This window comes from Antechinus flavipes, chromosome 1 (genome assembly GCF_016432865.1).
Source record: "Antechinus flavipes isolate AdamAnt ecotype Samford, QLD, Australia chromosome 1, AdamAnt_v2, whole genome shotgun sequence".
Classification (NCBI taxonomy): Eukaryota; Metazoa; Chordata; class Mammalia; order Dasyuromorphia; family Dasyuridae; genus Antechinus; species Antechinus flavipes.
The window spans coordinates 305,928,015-305,951,642 of NC_067398.1; the positions used below are offsets into that span (position 1 = coordinate 305,928,015).

Sequence of the window (23,628 nt, forward strand, 5' to 3'; positions counted from 1 at the left end):
TTTCTATAATTGACGCTCATGTATCAAATGAGCTCCCTTAGCAGCTGTAAGCTGACCCCTCTTACTTAACAGCCCGATACGGTTTCTAACTTTAGATTTGGAGCTGTGACTCCTAACATGGCATTTCTAAGAAGTTACCAGCTAGGACAGAAAAGTCACCATGGGATATAGCCATGTTTACCTATTTCTGGCTTCCATTTATAGAAAGTTTCCCTCTTAGTTATGATCTGGGAGGGTTATTTTTTTTGTTGTTAGATTGTATTAATCAGTTCATTTTATGGCAAGTCATAAAACTTTAATTCTAATCCAATATACAACACTTAAACATGTAGATCCTGAGCAAATTATTTCCTTTCTTTTGAGTATGTTTCTTCAGCTACATACAGGGCCATCTCCAATTGTCCTGATCTATATCTGGTCACTAGACACAGATGGTTCTGGAGGGGAAAGTGAGGCAGCTGACTATGCCCAGCCCTCCCTCCCTCAAATCCAGTTCACTTGCGTGATGTCATGGACCTCTTCTAAAATGAAGAACAAATTTACAAAGGGATAATATTACTTACCTAGTAATAGGCTTGTTGTGAGGATTAAATGAGATCAGATATGAGGAAATGTTTTGAAGACTCCTATAGAAATATAGGTTCATTTTATTATAAGGTAACATGGTATTGTAGATAGATCAAGTTTGAAGACTTAGATTTGAAATAACTAGAAACATAATCATAGTTAAATAATTTTATCTCTCAGGGTCCCAGACTCAGTCATAGATTAGTTAACTGTCCATTAGTGAAAGGAGTTTCTATATCAGAAAGTCCTGATACAAATGAACTCATTGATATGGAATGTCACGCTTCCTTATCCCCCTCCCAAGAATATGACAGTAACAGGAAATAAAAAGCATAAAAAGTGTTGCATTTAAAAGGTTTTCACAAAATATTGTTTTTAAACTTAGTTTCCAAATTCACTTCCAAATAATATAAACAACAATATCTGATATTGATATGAGCAATACTCAAAATATCAGTCTGGTTTTAAGCTATTGGCTTAAGCATTTACCTAAGAATGCACTAAGACTTGAGGGATAGCTTCTACAAGTGTACTTTGCACACATCTCATTTGAGTGTCACAAGAACCCTAAGAGGTACATATTATTATTAGCACCTTTTTACAGATAAAATAAATGTTTAGAGAAGTTAAATGACTTCCCTACAATCACCCAAGTTAGTACCTGAGGTAGGATTTGAACTCAAGTTTTTCCTGCCTCCAATTTTGTGCTTGCTCTACCACACAGTACAACTGTAATACAGAAATTAATAATTCTTTTAATAAGTATATTTTCACATTTCAAGGTATTTTCCAATTGTCCAAGCATACAATCTAAGTGTACGGTCTGGTGAGTTACAGTTGAGGATAGTTAAAAAAAAATCGACAATTTTTAATGCATAAAGCATAGAGTTAGACAAAGGGGTCTTTTGAATAAATGATTACCCAACTCGGGATCTATAGAGTAACTTTCTGGAGATAAACTTAGTTGGGACAACCTTTACTTTTCTACTGATATTTTCTGTCTATATTTTGCCTAGGATGGAGACAAGAGTGGAAGTAGAAGGAACTGGTAATCACTAGAGAAAGAAATTCACTACCTTTTCCACCAAGAATCTGAAAATATATCTCCAAAGAATGTGTATTGTATCATTATCCACTCTGAGAATAACAAAATATAATCCATTTTATCCAAAGTTTTGAAGCTAGCCTTCAATCAAATGGCTAATTTACATTCCTTTTGTTTTTCACTTTGCCTCCTATCTGTATTCTCTCCTTTCATGTTACTTCCTTTGTATCATTTGATGTATCCTTATGCAGTTTTTTAGGGATTTCCTTCAAGTAAAATTTTTCTTATAACTTCTTTGATTTTTTTTAGCTTCCTTTCCCTAAAAAAATCCTCTTCTCATCTTTCCTCTCTCTCAATCCATGATCAAACTCCCTTCTCAGTTGCTGACTCTTTGATTCCCTTCTGTCATGTCCTTGTGTTTTAATCAAATCTTTCCCTTGCCCCTCTTTTCTCCACCCCCTTTTCTGTGGCTCAGTATATTGAACCACAATATACTCCCCCCAACATGCAGAATTTGAGACTGTAAATGATGACACCATCCACCCCCATTCCTTCTGGGTGACAGACGCCCAAAGACTAAATGTCAGCTTGGAAGAGACCAGAACACACACAAAAAAAGAACAGGGTAGGGGTGAGGGTAAGGCGTCTGATTATAGCCTTGACTGTTATTTAGCAAGGTTTGTGTTGTGTGTGTGTGTGTGTGCGCATCATCATATACACATACATATGTATATGTTTGTATTCTAAGAATTCCTGTTTTACAATTCTCATTTACTAGCACTTATGGAGTATCCCTACAGAAAATCCAAAATGAAGGATAATTTTTAAAACCTCACAATAAACTGTATCTTATAGCACTCCATTAACCAACACCTTCTTTTAACAGAATGTTCATACATCTATGGGAAAATGGTAATTGATATTTGTAATGATGACCTGGAGGTACTGAAAATTCCTAATGTTTCTCCTGAGTAATCAAAGAATAATTTATGCAGAGGATAGTTTAATAAATATGGTGTTAAGTGTTTCATTTTATTGAGACCCACAGAAAAGTGGTAATCTTTGTTTACCAGACTATGTGAAAACCCAAGAATATTCCTTTTCCAGTTTGGGCTAAAAAATAGAGAGAGTCAATTATAATACAATTCTCCAATACATTATGCTATGGGTAATGTACAAGGAAATAATCTGTATCAGAATAATTACCTACTCACAATAAAGCAAAACTTTTTAGAAGATCTTTTTAGAAGATCTGAGCATCTTCTAGCCAGATTACTTGATTAAAATAAAGACAGTATGACAATGGAGAAATGGTCCTCCCAGTTCATACCAAGATTTTCAGAAAAAACATATGAGTTGGCCATCTGCTGTTCCTTCCATTCCACCATCTACCACTTCCTAATTTAACAGATCAATTTGCTACTCCCAGACACAAGATATAAAACCTTCAATGGTTTCTTCCCTATTTCCCAGGACATAGAATCCAAATACTACTATCCTGCTTTGAAAGACATTTAGTCTCAGTATCTGTTTTACCAGTCCCCAGAATATGTCCTCCATTCTGGTTAAGTTAGTCACTTCCCTTACCCCTGAACTTGTGATGTTCTTTTCCCATGTTATTGATTTTTCTCTACTAGTCAGACTGCTCCTTCTCAGCCACTCTTTCTAAATCTTCATGAAGATCATCATCACTTACCCTGGGTATCCCACACAACTTTGTCTTTAGTCTTTTTTTCTTCTTCCTTTATACTATTTCATTAGAGGATCTCATCAACTTTCACAGTTTCAATTATGCTGGTGATTCTCAGATCTATTTAGCCATCCTTGACCTCTCTCTTGAGATCCTAAAGACATCAGTATCCCCCAAAATGGAAATCATCATCTTTCCCCCAAACCCTTCTATTTGATCTTCTGTTTCACTGTTGAGGGTACCACCATTGATCCAGTCACATAGAAATAATGTAGGTTTTTCTTACTTTCTATATATAATCTAATGCTAAGTCCTGTCAATTTTACCTTCATCATATCGCTCACATATACTCCTCTCCCCTTTTTTCTTCTATCATTTTACAATGAAACTATCACAATAAACCTGTTAGTTGGTCTACCTGGCTCAAGTATATGCTCATTCCAATCTACTCTCCACTCAGCTGTCAAATTTATATCCCTAAAGCAACACTCTCCTCATTAAGTCAACTCTAGTGCCTCCTGGTCACCTTCAGGATCAAATAAAATTCCTCTGTCATTCAAAGCCTTTCACAACCTGGCCCCCTCCTACTTTTACTTCCCATTATGTATTCAGGGATCCAGTGTTACTGGCCTCCCTCTCCCAAGACTCTCTACCACCTGACTCCAGGAATTTTCACTGGCATCCCCATAATTAGAATTTTTTTAAGTTTCCTTCAAGTTGAAGGTAAAGCCCATCCTTCTACGGGAAGCTTTTACTGATTCCTCTTAACACTAGTCTCTTCCATTGATCATTTCAAAAATGTTCTGTATATAACTTGTTTTTACAAAGTTGTTGTCATGTAATCTCTCCCATTAGACTGTGAGCTCCTTGAGAACAGGGACTGTCCTTTTCCTTTCTTTGAGGACTTTGCAGTGTTCAGTATAGGAGTATTGATTGACTGATTTTCAATAAAGACAATGACTATCATAGAACCTACATGACAGATCAAGGGTCAAACAAAGGCAGGACTTGAATTCAGGTGTTTAAAGTGTTCAAAGTCTAGCACTCTATCCATCATAAGTATGATTTCACTGGTAAGGAGAACATTCAGAGAACTTCTCTGCAATTTACAGGCTTAAAGATACCAACACCCTGAGGAGTTATGTTGGGTTGCTCAGAGGCAGAGAGCCAATATGGGTCAGAAGTCAAAACTGAACTCAAGTTTTCCTAGCTTCAAGACCAGTTCTCTAAGCAAAATGCCCTGCCATCTTCTTTATATAGGAAAGGTAGTTTTAAATTTAGATGAAAGCTATTTATCTTCATATCTGTGATAAGTAAACATTACAAATCTAAAACATGTCTGCACATAAATATGACATGCATTGTATATCTGTGCATTATGCACATATACATGATAGAGATACATAGATTTACCTCTACATTTATAGACACATGTAAATACTGACAGAAAATTGTTACTATAATGACATAAATTAATATCAAATACAATATGGACCGCCACTCCCTTAAGTCATCCTAGTAACATCAGAATTTCAATAATGTCCTTACATTCCTACTTCAAAGGACAAGATATTTACTCTTGATTAGGCTGAACTGAATTAGACCCTAAATTGTCCCCACCAAGGCAAGTTTCCTTGTGGAGAACCCAACTCAAGCTGTATCTCAGCTTCTAGTGTCCTAGTACCCTTCCATTGGTATTCATGGCATGAAAGGCAGAACAATCAGAATGAAGTACTTTTCCTTGTCCAGATGACCAAAAGCCACTGGTGACTCATGGCCAACCCTTGCTACCTTACCTATATCCTTCCCCTTTCTTCCTAAAACTATAAAACAGTTTTTCACAGGTATCTTTAATTGGGGAATTAACCTGACATCCTCTAAGGATGCCTTATTATCTTAGTTAAAGGTGCTTTCTTCAGTGCTCAATTTATGGCATTCAATTTATAGATGTTCAGCACCAGACAACATACACACACATAAATATATGCTCTTCTCTCTTGTCTCTTCTCTCTTCTTTCTTCTCTCTTCTCTCTCTCTCTCTCTCATCTGTCTCTTTCTGTCTCTCTGTCTTTGTGTGTATTTCTCTCTTTTTCATACACACATACACACACATGGGTGACTAGGTAAATTTCTATAAAAATCTTAAACATTTTGGCTTATGTTCAATGAAAATGGGTTGGGGTAGGCTGGGGTTGTATACTGGGAAATGACTAAAAACAAAACCCTAATGATTTTGCCAAAAAAGAAAAGAAAAGAAAAGAAAAGGTTAGGTTCTGAGCTGAATGGGAATGAGAAGACCTAACAACTCAATCCTAAAATTCAATCAATCAATACTGCCACAGTTCCCATGAATCTATAGTGTGTTCCCGTGTCTCCACTCACCTTCCCTATAACTTTCCAAACCACAATATTCCCTGGCAGACACTTTCTTATATGGTTCCCCCCCCCTCATTAAAATGCAACCTCCTTGGAGGCAGGGGTTATCATTGCTTTTATTTTGATTTCTCCAGCATCATGCTTTAATACATAGTAATCCTTTACTAAATTCTCTTTGTTCATTCAATCAGTAAGCATTTATTAAGCACCTATTACTCTATTACTTGCCAGACATCATGTGATTATAAAGGAAAAGCAAATAATCCCTGCCTTCAAGAATTTACACCTAATAGAGAGATTAGGAGAACATACAAAATTATATACAAGATATTATACAATGTAACCTTAGAGGGGAAAGTTATAGCAACTGAGGTAATCAGTTGAAGAAGGTAAAACTTGAAGATCATACTAGAATGGAACTTCTATGTTGCTGTTCAGTCCTTTCATAGACTTGTCTGACTCTTCATGATCCCATTTGAGATTTCTTGACAAAGATATTGGAAGGGTTTGCCATTCCTTCCAATACATTTTACAGATGAGGAAACTGAGGCAAACAGGAGTAAATGACTTGCTCAGGGTCAGACAGCTACTAAGTGTCTGAGGCCAGATTAATATGGAAGAGTTTTCCTGTCTCTAGGCTCAAGAGCTCTATTCTTGCCACCACGTTGCCTTGGGATATATGTAAGGAACAGAAAATAGGTCACTATGGTTGAGGAAATCCATGGCGAGAGCCTGGAGCACAGGAAGGTATTCAAAAACTGGAAATGTAGGAACGTCCCAGGTTGTGAATAGCTTTAAATGACAAAAAGAAGAATTTATGTAAGAGCCTTGATTTAATAAGAAGTTGCTACATTTTATTGGGTAGGAAATGGCAGTTATAGCCATGCTTTTTGGTAGCTGTGTGGATCACAGACTCCGGAAGAAAAAAACTTGCTTGAGGAAGGGAGAGCACTTAGGAAGAAGTTACAATACCCAAGTGAGAGATGACATGGCTCTGCCCACTAAAATGATGCCATATGAGTGGAGAGGAGGGATGCATGGCAGAGGTATAGTAGCAATTAAAAACCACAAGATTTAGCCACTGAGGAGCTCTCTGGAAGGAGTGACAGTGAGGACTATAGAGTGATATTAAAATTGCAAACTTTGGTGGTTGGAAATATGGGTAGTGCCTTCAAAAATGGAGACACCTCCATTTCTTCATTTGTTAAATGAGAAATTCAAACTAGTTTACCTCTAAGATACTTTTTAAACTATAACACCCTGTTAGTCTGTAAAAGAATATAAATTTTTAAAAACTTCCTTTGCTGAACCCTCTTTCTCTAGTTTTAATACCAAAAGCTAGGTGTATTAATCAGCATGTATTAAGTCAATAAATATTTATAATGTACCTGTGGGTCTCTCACAATCTTGGACTTGGATAAAGATATTAAAAACTAAAAAGAATACTAAAACTAAAAGGCTTCTTTTCTCAGAGTTTGCAATCTAGTTGGGTAGGAGAATTTTAATTTAAAAAAAGCAGATGAAAAGATTTTGATATATAAATATTCTTAGGCAATAAGATAGAACCATGAGTAGAATACTTGATCTGGATTTAGGAAGACCGAAGTACAATTATTTCTTCAGACACTTACTAGCTTCGTAACAAATCAATTAAATTGTATGACTTAGTTTCCTCATCTGTAAAATGGGTATAAAATTTCCTTTCCAGGGTTGTTGGGAAAATTAAATGAGATAATATTTGTAAGCTGCTCTGTAAACCTAAAGTAAGAACTTAAACTCACTAATAAAGCCATGGTGGCTTATATGTTAGGAATATAGTGTCATTTTAAAAAACTTTGTAGTATCCAGAATACTAAGGCAGCAGATCTTACTTTAGGGCAAGAAAGATGCATCACTAGCATATGAGGCCATAAGTAGAGTTTTAAAAGCTCAGGTTGCTTTCTCATACTTTGGAAAAGGATAACAAAGTCTCTAAATTTGGGGCATGAATGGGATTCTATGTGTATTTGTAGAGAGATGAAATTTCTTTATCCAGCAACTTTTGCTGTTAGGAAGCACTGCTCTTTGTTCATAAATTTAGAATTCCTGAGGAATGCATAAGTGGAATTTTCCTCAACTCCAGTATTTGTTTTTAAGGTGACAGGGCCGTAGATATATAATCAGAAGCGACTGCAGGGATAATCTACTCTAGCTATTTCATGTTCTAAATAAGGAAAATGAGGCCCAGAGAATTTAAATAAGGTCACACAGGTAGTGAGTGGAAAAAGGTTTTGAACTCAATCATCTGACCCAAACTGCATCAAGAACATGTTCCAAAGGAAGAAAAAACACAATTTAAGTTTTGAAAAAAAGGATGCTTTTCAAAGCATCTCACTCTGTTATTCAAGCATGGAGAACTCATGCAGATACAAAGGTGTGAGGAGCTATCCCTCTTTCATGGAGATCTAAGGAGACCCCAATATATGACTCCACCCTCATTCCTTTATTGCCAGTCCTCACGATCAGTTCTAATAGCTGCAAAGACCAGTTATTAGTGTAGCTGAGATTTACCTTATGAAATCACAGGAGCTAGAAGGGATCAGCTAGTCTAAAGTTCTTAACTTGGGGTCCATTAATTTATTTTTTAATATTTTGATAACTGAATTTCAATATAAATGGACTCCATATTTTACTCCATAATCGTCCATATTTTATGTAATGCATTTATTATTCTAAGAAGTAACCTATAGTCTTCCCACTCAACAAATGGATCTAATACCAGAAACCGTCAAAAGCTCCCGAGCTAGTCCAATCCTCTTATTTTATAAATGACAAATGCAAGAGATTTAGAAGGACTCATCTATAACAATGGAGAAAGTGCTGGAGCTTCTGACTGCATCCAGTACTTTTTACATAAAATTGAGTTGTTCCCTGAGTCAGGACTGAGAATACATTTTTCCAAATAAATAAATAAAAGATCTGTGATTCCATTCTTAGTATGGTAGCTCCTTTCACTAGTACTGACTGTGGCTTACTTGCTAATTCTCAGGGATTTACCTGATAGTGGTCAGAGCTTTAAAATGACTTGTTTAGGGTAACAGGGGTAGTACATGACAGAACACGGCCTAGCAGTCTATCCACTGCACCATCCTATCACTGTTTCCTCAAAGAAACAATGTTAAAATGGTGGTTTTAATAAAATTATTAACAATATAGTTCAGTCACATCATGTTTTAGATAACCTTTTGTGAATTCACAAGAACCTAACCAACATTTATATTACAATTTTTATTTTTTCCCAATTAATTGTATTTTATGTTTTCCAATTATAGTAAAGAGAGTTCTCAACATTTATTATAAGATTTTGGGTGCCAAATTGTTTTTTTTCCTCCCTCTCTCCCTAAGATGGAAAGCAATCTGATATATTACACATGTACAATCATTTAAACATATTTCCACATTAGTCATGCTGTGAAAAAAGAATCAGAACAAAAGAAAAAACCACAAGAAAGAAAAAACAAAAAGAAAAATAACATACTTTGATCTGCATTCAGACTCCATAGAGTTCTTTCTCTGTATGTGGATAACACTTTTCATCAAGAATCTTTTGGAATAATCTTAGATCATTATATTGCTGAGAAGAGCTAAGTCTATCAAAGTTGATCTTTGCACAATGTTTATAGCACTATTTTCAAAGGAAAATGAGGTCTATGTTCTAAGCAGCCTCTTTAAAAATGAACTTGTGGAACATGGGCCACTACTAATATGGGAAATGCACCAATTACCTTGTTGATCCTAAAAACTAATTTCAGTGTCCTTCTGGAGATCTGTGTCTTGTTTACACACAGCTCACTAACTCAGAAGCAGAATCTAAGATGCTGAGAAGGTAAGTGGGAAATAAACAGAAATAAAGAAATTTTTACTATGATTAAAGTGTAAAGTAGGAATTTTCTGTCACATTTTCCAATATGCTAAATGATGAATACAGTGTGAAAAAGAATTGGATTTTAACAAAGAACCTGAATTCAAATCCTTGGTGACTTCCATTAAGTCACTTTTAGTATCTCTGGACTCCAGCTTCAAAATCTGTAAAATGATTAAGCATTTTATTTAACAATAAATCTAAATCTATGTTCTTCAGGAAAATCTTCAAATAATCCTGGAAGAGATAAGGAATATGGGCATACTGGCTAGGAAGGGCTCACAAATAATATCATTTACTTGCTATGCCCTCCACCTTTCCCTCTCCCCCAAATTATGGAAAAAAGAAAGAACTTCCAGCTTGTATCAACTCCTACTCATTCTCTCTTCCTGGAATTTAGGATATTTCTCTTCAAGAAGGGAATTTTAAGCACATCTCCCTTCTCTCCCTTGGGAGTCTTCCATTTTCCAGAAAAGATAGGATGCTTTGAATTTATAAACAAAAATGTGTTCCCTAAGCTTCCTGAACTATCATACCTTCCAAATCAGCTATATTTGTAACTAAGTGGCTCATATGTACTGGACTGCATCCACCATTATGGCTATTCTATCATTTCTGAGCATATTCAATATTAATATGCTACTACCAGTTAAATCAAATTAGCACAACACAGCTGGATTCTTGTTGGATTTGCCAAAGATAGTTACTATGTACAGAGAGGGACAATTTCCCAACTCTCAAAAAAAAAAATCAGACTTGTTAATATCTTCCAGGTTTACTTGGCTCACTTAGGTTCCAGCCTACGTTTTACTTCTCTAAGTCTAAAAGAATCCACGACAAAAACAATTACATAAACACTAGCTAAGAACCTCCATAGCAAGGGTTACAAGGAGGATGTTGAATGGTCTTCAAAAGACTGGACAGATAAAAGGGCCTAGTGTGCTATAGCCCATCAGGTTACAAAGAGTTGAATATGATTAAAGAACTGAACAAAATACAAGCAGAGTGCAGTAGGTTTAATGAAATAAGAGGATGAATATTTTAAATGAAATCCAAAAATTAAAGAGTTTCTGCCCTTTACTCCAAGGGCTGTTCACTGGGTTGATGTGAAATCGATCTCCATATTTTTGACTGTAACAGCAAAGACCACATTATCATGATGCTATATAGCAAGAGCTCTTGACTCTGAACAGGAAGAAATTAGTTCTAATCTCAACCATTTCAATGACTTAAAGTGTGAATCTTGCTCCTTTCAATGATTTACATTGTGATCTTGATCAAGTTACTTTGTACTCTTTTTTTAAGATGAGAAGAAAATCTTCAAAGGTATCTTTTTAACCAATGATATTCTGTGACTCAATAATTTGTACTTTAGTTATAACTGAAGATGAGTCTCCTGTACTATCATGACAAGGGAGAAGAATGTAAGAATAAGAAGTATCTGCTCTCCTTCCAACTAAGTGGAGGTTCTTGGTGCATTGCAATAAAATGGAAAGACCACTGTTTATGGAGTCAGCATGATAGTGCAGGCTCTGATATATGTTACCTGTTGATTCTAGACAAGCAACTTAACCTCTCTGAGCCAGGGTTGCTCACTTGTAAAGGAAGGGGGTTAGACAGAACAACTTTTACAATCTCTCCCTGCTCTAATCTATTGTCTTATGATGGAGGGAGCTACTGTTGGAGGAAAAAGATTTGAGGGTATGCCTCTGCTTGCTCACACATTTGTTTAAAATATGCCTTCTGATTCAACTAAACGTCATGGCAGGGAGCTAACAGTAGCAATCCCCAGCCCTTTCCAGTTGGAAACCTTGTAAATTCATTCCTCAGAGAATTTCCCTCAAGTTATTAAAACATGAATTAGGGCCACAGCAAAACTGTGCACAGAATTCTAAGCCACTTATAAAAATGCCTGCATAAAAACCAGTGATTTCCATGCTAAAATGTAAAATAAACAAGAGCATTAATACTTAGGAATGAGTTTACATTTAGAAACTAGAGAAATCCAACCATTTTCCTTTTCTTGACCCAACTTACATGTCCACAGAAACACACACACACACACACACACACACACACACACACACGAGAAACAATGTTTTCATTGTGGGGCTATATTGCAAAGACCAAAATGTGCATGCATTTTGCTCTGACATTCTCCCATTTGTATTTTACTACAAGAAGAGTGGCACAGTACCCTTTCTACATAAGCATCACATTTTAGGAATAATTAATTAACCAAGTGACATTTGTGCAAAAATTATACTCTGAGGCTTTTTTTTTTGTATTCCTTTTGGTTCTTATTTTAAAAATGATGCTTTTTAATAGAAGGCTTCCATGTCTTTTCTCACCAATCATTTTCAACACTGCATTAATAGTGCCTTTGCAGATATGGGAACTAAGAAACCTGAGTTGAATTTTGGACCGATAAGTATTAAAGCAATCAAGATAAAAGAAATACCATACTGTCTGGATTTGATTCAGTCTTCAGATAACAGACACAAAGAATTGAGAAAACTCAGAGGCGATCTTGTTCAACCTGTACCAGACCAGGGATCTTCTCTACTTGCCTCTGACAAGTGATCATCTAAACTTTCACTTTAAAAATTCCCTGGATGAATATCCAACTAATTCCAGAAACAATCCAATTCAGTTTGGGGCACTGGAAGTTCTTTACACATTTTCCTTAAATTGAAGGCTCAATTTATTTTACTTCTAAACAATGAGGTCAGTTATCACAACTACGATGTCAAGCATTGAAAAGGTAGGACAAAAAAACATTTCAGCTCCTACTTTTCAGTAAACTCTTCCCATGAACACTCTCTGGCATGCATTCATTAAACTGGGAAATAACAACATTGGCCCAATACACACCAAATCTCCTAAGGAGCTGGCACTGCCATTTAAAGGGACACATTGTAAGCTTCCATTGTGTTTGAACCACTTCTGATTGATTTATAGGGAAAGCTGAGGAGGAGGTAAGTGTTCTTAATTAGCCCTGCATACAAAGTGCACTGTTTTTGTTCCATGCCAAATGCTGAATGCACAATTGCAAAATAATATTCAACAAGATGCAAAAACAACAATCTTAAAAGCCATGATTATGGGGAGATAGCAAACCTCCCTTTTTCCTAAATGCTTACTAATATATCCTGTTTATCACTAGATCTTTAGGAACTAATCCTTTTCCACATGCAGCTATGAGAGACTTGAACTAAACAACCAAACATTACATGAAATATTTACTGTTTGTTCATACTTCCTGCAACAATACTGCAAAGAGTTCAATATGGAAATTGATAGATTTCAGTTTACCCATTTATTTCAGGGTTGCAACTCAACTTCACTTATGTAGAGATCTGTTCTAAGAGACAAATGATCCTTTTAGTGTTTCCCCATTTTTCCCTTCCCTTACCATGCATAAAAGCTATCTAAAAGACTCATAGCCCTTCTACTAATTGGGGTGGGGGGGTAAGAATCCTCTGAGTTAAGTGGAATAATAGAAATAAGCTCCATGTAAAAATTTGGAGCCTCTCTGAGTAACTTTCAAGTAGAATGTAATGGATACCATGCCACAGATAAAATATTGGATTTGTCATTGAAAGGCCTCAGATTTGAATTCCACCTTTGACCCTAATCAATTGTATGATGAGGGACAAAACATCCCATTTCATTCTGAGCATCAATTCCCTCATCAGTGAAATAGTATGAGAATACCTATAGTATCTACCTCACTTGGTGATTGTGAGCTGCAGATATTATTATGAGTTTTTAGAATTAGATATACAAGTGACCTTAAAGACCATTTACTTCATATACTTTGCCCTTCCCCCACTCCTTTATTTTACAGATGAATAAATTGACCTTTGAAAATTTGAAATTATGGGTACTTATAATTTGAAACTGTAGCATCAGAGGCAGGATTTAAACTCAGATCTTCTTCACTATGCCCAGAATTCTGTCCACTCTACTCCCTCTTTTGATAAAATATAATTATGAATAAGTATTATTATTAATTATTCTTCTAAAATAGAGAGTTCTGTGGTACTCTCTCACAGGACAAGAAGCACTGGGAATTGTTTATTCTTTCTGTGCATTATTATTTGGAGAATCTTTCTGTTGAACCTCCTGATATATGCTGATCAGCAGACTCCTGCATCTACTGAAGGACACCCCACTTCAAAAGTCTGGTCTTTAAGCTCTACATAAGATATTATAGCCTGAAAGTTATCTTTCAGGAGCTTAGAAAAAATAAAAGAACTACTTTTACACCCTTTTCACTTAGTAAAATAGAAGATTAGGTTTAAAACAATCACACTATTATGAATGGCACAGACCCACTCCTTTTTGCATGTTTCTTATAAGATATAGAAAAACATCAGTTTAGCAAAATAGCAATTGAGAAGGACAAATTTTTCAATACTTAGGATTATTTGGGATAAACCTATTCCTATAAACATATCCACATCCACACCCACAATCTCACACAGACATACATTTTCTAAAACGTTTGGCCCATGTAGGCACAGTAATTTTATATAACATAGCACTGATTTTAAAATTTAATTTTGTTTAAAAAAAAACATGAGATCATGTTTTTTTTCCCCATTCCCTATTTTTCCCTATTCTTTCTCAAATATCCTAGAAATAAAATATATCAAATCCTTCCTCTTAGACTGAAGATACTTTTGCAGAATTCATTATTTCATGTTCCAAGTCATATTTAAAAAGTAAAGTACGTTCATGGTGGTGACATCATTTTTCTAACACACTGTACCCATAAGATAGAAATTTTATTTTGGAAGGATGGGAGTTAAGACATTTTTCTATAATGCCAATCAATAGACTTTCAAATAAAGGAATATTTATTTGGGTCAAGCAGCAAACCTAAATGGTAATGGCATAATAATGACTTCCCAAAATAATATGTGTTCTGCTGGTTTCTCTATTTTCTGTTTGAAAATAGATTGTTTAATAACTCATCAAAGCTATATGTAAACCTAGGAAACAATAGAGCAGATGTTGACTGCTGTCTTGTGCCTCATAGACATAATTAAAGACAATGAGATACTCACGAATTCAAATAATAGAGAACAAATAAATAAAAAAGGGTACAATATAAACATAAACCTCATTGGCTGGACACCTGCCCCGTTAATCCATTTATGGTATATTACTGATCTTGTCATGAAAAAAAATTGTATTTATTTATGTACATTCTATCTTCATCCTTTAATAAAAGAGATCTTGAAAATAAGTCATTTTAAAGGAATATTTGTTTTAATTTCCCTACTGCTGATTACTACCCATAGTTTCAAAAACTATCTTAATTTTAAATGTTTGCAAGAGAGTACCATATGTCCTATTAGTAAAACTTTCTACTTCATGATGAATAAGTTTTATCCCCCCCAAATAATAGGGCAACTCTTTTGAATAAGCATGTTTCCTTTCTATAAAATATGTGTGTTTTCTCTTCAGGTTTACAACCTGGCCTAAAAAAATACCTACAGCTTTACAAGCAAAATATCATAGTAATAGACAGAATATATGGGATGCAATTCACTCTGATTTTATTTTGGATACTTTCTGAGTCCCCTGTTATAATTTAATTCCCATTTCTAATAGAATGGGAACAAAATTGTATTCAAACCAAACATATGTATGAGTAGTGGAAATCCAAATATACCATCTTATCTGTGTGAACTTAACTTTAAAAGGAACTCAGAGATATCCCAAACAAATCATTGAGAAAGAAAGAGTATCTTAAAGCAAATACATATATATACATATATATGTATACACACATGTGTATGTATGTATGTATGGGGGTGCACATGTGCACATGCTTGCATGCGTGCACAGATAAATAAATATAGATACCTATACATATAGAGAGAGGTAGATAAATATAGATATATTTACATGTGTGTAATTACATTACAAACCAAAAAAATTAGATAACAAACAAAGGCAAAATTATTCTGGCTTATAGTTTCATAGATAGGTTTGTGTCTATATAGCTATCTATGTAGATAATGTTATAGGTGTAGAAATACATATAGATGTATGTACATGTCAAATTAAAAAAAAGATAATGTTATTCTGCACTATAGTATCTACATGGCTACATATATATGTATATATGATTAAAAACAAAAGCAAAGCTATGATAGATTATAGTGATCTGGAAAGGACAAAGTTTTTTTGAAATAAAAAAGCTTAATTCAGAAAAGTAAACTCTCACCTGTTCCTAAAATAAAGTTGATCCTCTTTCTTCAAATAAGTAAAACATTAACAAAACTACAATTTTAAAATATATATATATATATCTCATTTTACTGTGTACATTTGTGTACAGCAGTGTCATCATATTCTGACTTTACATAAAGGAAGCTGCTTACTTTGCTTACTGTAAACTCGAATTTCCTGTTTCATTTGGTAATATATAGTAGGGAAGACAGAATTTAATACGATCTGCATCTCTTTATGCTAATAAAATGGTGTCAGCTTATTTCCATAGACAACACCATAAAGCATAAATACCAAATGGGAAACAAATGGATGCATAATGTTACGGTGAAGCTAACCAATCAACCCTAAAACAGCTGAGAGAGATCTCATCCAGGACTTCATTCATTCTTTATAGAAAAGCAATGAAAATATTCCTAGGTGAATCAGATTAAAAAAAAAAATCTCTGAAGCTCAGAAAGGTTGTAAAGCACTAAATTCTTTTGATTTATGAAGCAACATTTGCCGTATTGAGCAAAAACAGCTTGGCATGCCGGGACCCTGCTCCCTGAAATTCCTTTATTAACACGACCAGGACCTGCTGGTGAACAAAAGCAGTGATGCAGCGTGTATAAATCATTAATACTGTGCCGGGCAATGGCTGCATTTCCTGTGTTCATTGGAAAGCCCTTCTGCACAACAGGGATTTTGGGATTGGAATTGGCTGCTAGGAAATGTACTCCATCATTCTCTGTTTGACGCTTCCCAATAGTCTTGTACTTTCTCTTTTCCCTTTCTCTCTCAACTACTACAATTTCAAAGTAGACTGAAATACATTAAATTTTTTTCGATTAAAAAAAAGTCAAACAGGAATTATCTAGGAAGGGATGATAGGACTACTTTGCATTTGTTTCTCATTTGTTCATGGACTTAGAATTTAAAAATTTTAAAAACTATGAAACAATTATGTGATTATTGATTATGCTGAACTATTTCCCCCCAATAAAGATAGAGAAGAGTTTGGTTTAATAAGATGATCAAAAATACAGGTGTCTATGGAGCCAAAAAGAGATTCAGCACAGAGGAGAGATCATTCATGCCCAAGGAAAACTAGGCACTTCTACTATTGCCTTGTTTCTTCTGAGTCTCCCAAGACCTATGTTATAATATTATCTTTTGTATTTTTCAAAAGAAGCAAAAAAAGCTGAAAGAAACAAAGTAATTTTGAGGATGGGGGACAAGGTGAGGGCAGAAGTTGGTCATTTAAGCAGATTCTGAGGCTTACCATTTCTGAATGATGGTATATAAGAGAAGACTCTTCAGGTGCACAATTAAGAAAAGAAAATAATGGGTTTTTTTTTTTTGTCTCCTGGTTTTACAGCTCACAACAAAATCGAAGCAAAAACATTACACAGTTTGAGGAAGATTATGTCTACAAGTGAACCCGTCATAGAGTTTCAATGAAAAAAAATAGATTTCCAAAAGTTCATTTTCAGCAGATACGTTTACTATTCAGAAATGTGAGGTGCAGGGCAGATAAAAAGTAATGTTGAAATAGCAGCCCCACACCAACCTGCTTTGCACTGGGAGAAATTGGACAAATAATAGGCAACCAGAAACATAATCACTCTTATAGGTGGGAGGCCTGAAGCCTGACTCTACACACTCCAGGTTCAAGCAAGAATGTTCTGAGTGGTGAACCTTCCACAACTGGCTACTAATGAAGAAGCACAGGAACCCAGTCCACCAAAAAAAAAAAAAAAAAAAAAAAAAGAATGGGGCTGAGGTGGGTGTAGGGTGGAAACCTCAGAAATAACATACACTGAAGTAGTCTACCAACATAATAAAGATTATACGAATAAGTCTGCAACACATGCCAAAGTCCCTCTGCATTACAAAATAATGACATTCTGAACAGAAATAAATGAAGCCCCTGCAGTGCTGTTCTGTCAGCTTTTGAAAGTAAATAACTTTGCTTCTGAAAAGAGAGAAAATCTTTTCACCTCCTCTTGTCATAGATCATTAATTGAGCTATGTAGCCATATTACATCCTAAAGACAGGACAAACAGCTGACAGAGAGGGAAGAAAGCTGCAGGTAAGTTAGGAGGCCCCAAAATGGGGATGCTCTGACTTCACTTTACCAGCAGTGTATCATAAATATACCTGTCGGCTAGAGGGTCAGGGGGAATGGCCCATTTGATTAGTAAGAAGTTTTGACCAACTTCTGGGAGCATCTGACCCTTTATGGGGCTCACCTAAAGTAAGTTTTTCAGCCCAATTTCCCAGGCCAATTGTTATTGATGGAGTCCAACTCACACAGCTTGAACCTCACAATTTAGTCACCCTGTTTCCAAACGTCTGTTCTTGCCGCCCGATTTCCATCTTGAAAACACATTTTTAAAAGACCCAAGTTTTCTACTATCGAACAGGCGGAATAAGCATCCAGAAAAATGAAGCCCAGAAAGCATCTCCGGCTAAGGGACTTCTTGGAAGAGCTGAGTAACAACCCTCATAATGGTGCTCATGCAGAGATAGGAAGTAAGCATACTTACAGAGAGAGAGAAGGGAAGACAAAGGACTCGATGATTGTGGTTTGGGGTAATAAAAATGTAACCAGAAGCTGAACAATGGTCAAAAATCAAACATTCTCCTCTCCATCAACACGAAAACAAACAAACAAATAAACAAAACCACACACTACTGCACACACACAAACCAGCCTTATTAAGATGAAGCCATTTGTGTTCCCATTCATCATCACTGGAACAGTTCTGGTGCTTCAATCCTAACTAGCATGCACTCTGGTTCCATATCTGCAAAAAATCATTACCTCACTGGGAGCCCAAACTAACCCTCCGTGTGCTTTTAGCTCTTACTACAGCTCCTAATTTTGATTCTGCATGTGTTTAACACAACAAAAAGAGCAGGATCAAAACAGAGTGAGCTCTCTCCTCAGCTGGAGCCTGCTACAGTGCAAAAGACCAAAGGCCCCAACTACAAGTACTCAGCACACTATAGACATTAAATATGCTATTTTCCCTAATTAAATTCACTGGGCTGCTGCACTGACAGAGGAGGAGGGGGAGTGCCAGGGAAAAGAAGTCAATTCCTCTGCACTCGGCTAGTCAGGAGGAAATGACTGATTCAGGCAAAGAAAGAGCACAAGTTGCTCAAGAGAGCCTGTGTATTCGACACATCGGCTGCCATCTGATAAATCAATCACCTGTGCACCTTTGAGCCACGACGGAGCTGGCAGGTCAGACTGCTTCTCAAAAGAGCTTCATCACAATGTGCTGGGCACCCAAGCCTGAGATTCCAGGGGTTTGCCTGCCCAGGATGGGGTACCACTTACCAGTTCATCTTGGAGCAAGCAAATTGGTACAAGACTTATAAATTTGGGCTCACTTTCTTTGCCTTGGTCATAGGAAATTAAGATTAACCCAGTTCAGTTTTCTCTTCCCCCAATATCCTTAATATTCTACTTTGTTAAATAACTCTTTTATCATCTGCCACTGAGTAAAAGACTAAATATCCAGAATTTTAGTGACTTGTGCCCTCTACAATGTTTCTATATCTCTCTTCCATCTACCTTTTCTCCCGTTATTCCTCCCATCTTCTCTCTCTCTCTCTCTCTCTCTCTCTCTCTCTCTCTCTCTGTCTCTCTCTCTCTGTCTCTCTCTCTCTCTGTCTCTCTCTCTCTCTCTCTCTCTGTCTCTCTCTCTTTCTGTTTCTTTGCCTCTCTCTGTCTCTCTCTCTCTTTCTGTCTGTCTCTCTTTCTCTTTCTGTCTCTGTCTCTCTCTTTCTGTCTCTGTCTGTCACTCTGTCTCTCTATTTCTCTGCCTCTCTTTGTCTCTCTCTGTCTCTTTCTCTCTCTCTGTCTCTGTCTGTCTCTGTCTCTTCTCTCTTCTGTCTCTGTCTCTCTTTCTCTGTCTCTTTCTCTCTTCTCTCTCTGTCTCTTTCTCTCTCTCTTCTCTCTTCTCTCTCTGTCTCTTTCTCTCTTCTCTCTCTGTCTCTTTCTCTCCTCTCTCTCTCTCTCTTCTCTCTTCTCTCTCTGTCTCTCTCTCTCTCTCTCTCTCTCCTCTCTCTCTCTCTCTCTCTCTCTCTCTCTCTCTCTCTCTCTCTCTCTCTCTCTCTCTCTCTCTCTCTCTCTCTCTCTCTCCCTTCCATTAATTATACATTTTGACAACTTTCATTATCTAGGAAACTCTGAAAGCAAAAGTATTATCCAAAGAAAGACTGAAGTGTCCTCCTCCCCCAAAATCTTCTAGCCAGATGTTCTTTCTTTCACAGTTCTAGGCAGCTATAAGATTTTGTAGCTCTCCATTTCTCAAGCTTCTGAGTAATTATCAAGGAGTAATGGAGCCCAGTCAAGGTAGTTCCTTGCTTTTATGGAAAAGAACTGATCTTTTTTCAACATGGCCCCAACTCCAGTTGACCAGATGAAGCACATCCTCAGAAAATTACAATCACCTGAGCAGAATAATCCTCTCCAACAGATGTGCCACTTTCCTTACATCTAAGATGTGTTAGGAAAAAAAACTTTATTGATGAATCAAACTTATTTTATTCTTCTTAATTGAATTAAATAACACACTGGGACATTTCTCCATGTACATTAAAAGGTCTCTCCAGATGGGACAATTACACCCACACTTTGTCAGATTTGTTTCATTCAAATGATGACATTTCCTGAGAGTGCCACATTGCCCCCTTAGGCGCAAATGCATCAACCTTGTTTACAATGGTGCAATTTCTTTCTCTTCCGCAACACTATTATTTGCCTGACAAACTACACTGTTTTTTACCCAACCAATACGAATAAACAAGCATTATGTTTCCTCTTGGGGCAGGGAGGCTGGTTAAATGAATCAGAAAACCCTAAAAAGATTGTCTACCCTCAGTCCATCAGCTACTGGACAATTATTCAAGGCCCAGCTGTAAGAAAAACAGATGGCAAGTGAGCATCGGTAATGTGGACTTCCTTTGCTCATGCAAGCATAAGCAGGGTTATATGTTCTCACATGAAAATTGCTATGAAATAAGACAGAACTAAAATTTGCAGAGCTCGGGTTGGTAAACTAACAAATGAGTGGAATTTTCATAATCCAGATTAAATAATTTTATAGCAGGCATAGTTACCAACATATAGAATGAAAAAGAAACAATTTCCTATCTGTTAGAGTAAACCACAGGCTCTATTCCTGGATCAGAAATGGAGGCACACTTTGGACAGCAAAGTTAATGTTTATATACCAACACAGTCAGATACTAAATTCTTGCTTAAATTAGGAAATGCAAAAAAAAGAGGATTTCTCAAGTGATCAGAACTTTATGAAAAAGGGGACTCCCTTTTAGGACAGTGATACTGGCTCTTTGTCAATCAGCAATCAGTGCCCAGAAATGTATTCATCTAAGACATTTTAATTCTTTAAACAATTTAGACATGAAGATAATCTCTCTTAATTCTTTTCTACATTATTGACACCATTGACCACCCCAATCCACAGCCCAATCTAATAAATCAACATTGAATTAAGCCATGAAGAGAGAATGTGATTTAAAAAAAAGAAAAAAAAGATAAATCATCAAATTGAGTAGCACAAGGGGAGTAACTTGAATGAGAATTGAACTCTTCTCCATGACCATAATGGTTATGGCCTATCTAATGTTTCCTAAATTTATATCTCTGGCTTGTGCATGGGGCTATTTTCCCCTGTTTTTTATCTGGAGTATGAAAGCCAGTAGCTCAGATCACTATCTATGCTGTGAACTACTTTCTAATTAAAGACAGAAAAGGTTGATATGGAGGTTTCAGTTCAATTGCTTTCGATCTGAGAATGTCCACTATGAGCAATGACTTCATTTAAGAGAAATTACCCTTTGTACAAACCACTTCACTATTTAAAACAAACCACATGTATCATCATTAAATGGAAAAAAATTACCAATCGTAAGATATTGACAATGGCATGGTCCATTTTAAAGACATTCTTCGTCTCAAAAAACAACAACAACAAAACAAGTGGAATTAAAGTATCTAGTTTTCTTATTTCATCTGATAAAAAGATACTGAAAAGCACTTGATAGATGGGGAAGATTTTAAAAGAAAGCTGGGAGTAGGTATGGGGGGGCATAAAAACAGGAGAAAGTAAGTCAATATACTATTAGATTCCTTTTGGGAAGTTAAAATACAGTATAAAAATCTAACTCTGTGGGAAAACCCATCATACAGTTAGAGTGAAGACAACAAAAAGTCTGTCCTGCCACCTAGCCAACCCTCTGTAGAATAACCCTTACTAGAAAAAAAAAAGATTTTTGGTACTTGGATTAAGAAAAAAGGGAATACCTATAGACAGCTAATTCATTTCTTCTCACAAGGAAAAAAAAAAGATTCCATTTATACCTTAGTTCACATCAAGACTGAAAATTTGTCAGCCATATTAAAATGACTTATACAAGGTGTTTGCAGAAAATATATAATAATGATACCCCTTTGGCAATATTGATATATTCACAGTTCAAATGACTTTGAATACCGCATGTATTAATTTTCTTATAGCACTATATATGTCTTTCGTGGTTTACCTGGTAAAATAACCATCTTCAGAACACACCTGATAGATGACACTATGGAGCCAACACCAATCCATCAAATACTGACTGTCAAACAGGAAAAGTGACCTAAGCATTGGCTTGGTCTAGAGAACAGAATAAATCCCAAGAATCTTTCCCATTTTTCCCTCTCTTCCCGCATCTCTGAATAGAATAAACAATAATAATGCTTACTTTTTGTCCTTTTTAATGATAATAATCTCATCAGAAACAATGTCTAGGTGTGAAAAATATCATATAATATACTTTAGTTCCAAAATACTGCTTGTTGAATCTTGGAAATAAGGGGGATAAGAAGGAGAAAAGGAACTGTTATTATTCTAAGAATAAGGGGAAAAAATAAAACTATCCAGAAATGAAATCAATTAGCCATCAAAATGTTCTTCTCATTGCCAAAATGATTTAGATATTTTAGACAAAAAGGTTTCTCCCTCCTGATTTGTTTGTTTTAACTTGAATTAATTGCCTGACTTTTCCCCATCACTTTGATTGACTCTGCATATTTATATATTAGTTGGATTTGTTTTTAAAATAAGTCCTGGAAAATAGAGAGAGAAAGACAGTTTGGCTGCTGAGTATGTATGGACTTGGAGTGGAAAAGAGTGATAAATATTATTAGTAGAAAGGGGGGAGGGGGTCACAGAGGAACAGATAATACAATCATTGCCCAAGGAATAGTATTCAACTTTGGTAGCAGGGAAACTATATCAATGAAGAATCTACTGAGTAACATCTATTAAACCTGGAGAGTTTGTTTGTTTTTTTTTACAATAGTAGTTTTGAGCAAAGGAAACATAAAATCCAATTCACATTTTAGTCATACATTTTATTTGATTCTACTTTAAAGAGCAAATGGTCTTAAAAGGTTTTCTTTTTATGTTCAATAAGATATGATTTTTAAAATAATATTTTATAGTTCACCTGTTTGATCAATAAAGAAATGAAGAGTCATTCTAAGTCCGTTGGATTGGTGTATCTTTTAATGCTTTTTAAAATTAAACAACTATTTGAATTTCTAAAACAAATTCAATATTTGGAGTATGTCACAAAATTCATGACTAAAGTGATAATCACAGGTAATCAGTCTGAAAATATCTCCCAAAGATTTATTCTTTAGGGAGGTGGACGGATAGAGCTATTGAAAAATCTACAATTCTGAATAAGATGCTTAAAATTAATGTCTACTTATTCTATGCCACAGGCTTCAG

The 23,628-nt window shown here is 35.7% G+C and overlaps 1 protein-coding gene across 33 annotated transcripts in view; it reads right to left on the reverse strand.

Moving 5' to 3' along the window:
* RBFOX1 (RNA binding fox-1 homolog 1) overlaps positions 1-23,628 on the reverse strand; it is a 1,699,751-nt gene that overhangs the window by 377,536 nt on the left and 1,298,587 nt on the right. The window contains exon 2 of one of the 33 annotated variants that reach the window (XM_051964005.1): positions 564-626. The exons of the other annotated variants lie outside the window; for them this stretch is intronic. The gene's annotated coding sequence lies outside the window, so the exon portion shown is untranslated. The remainder of the gene's footprint in view (positions 1-563; positions 627-23,628) is intronic. 33 annotated transcript variants of the gene reach the window in all.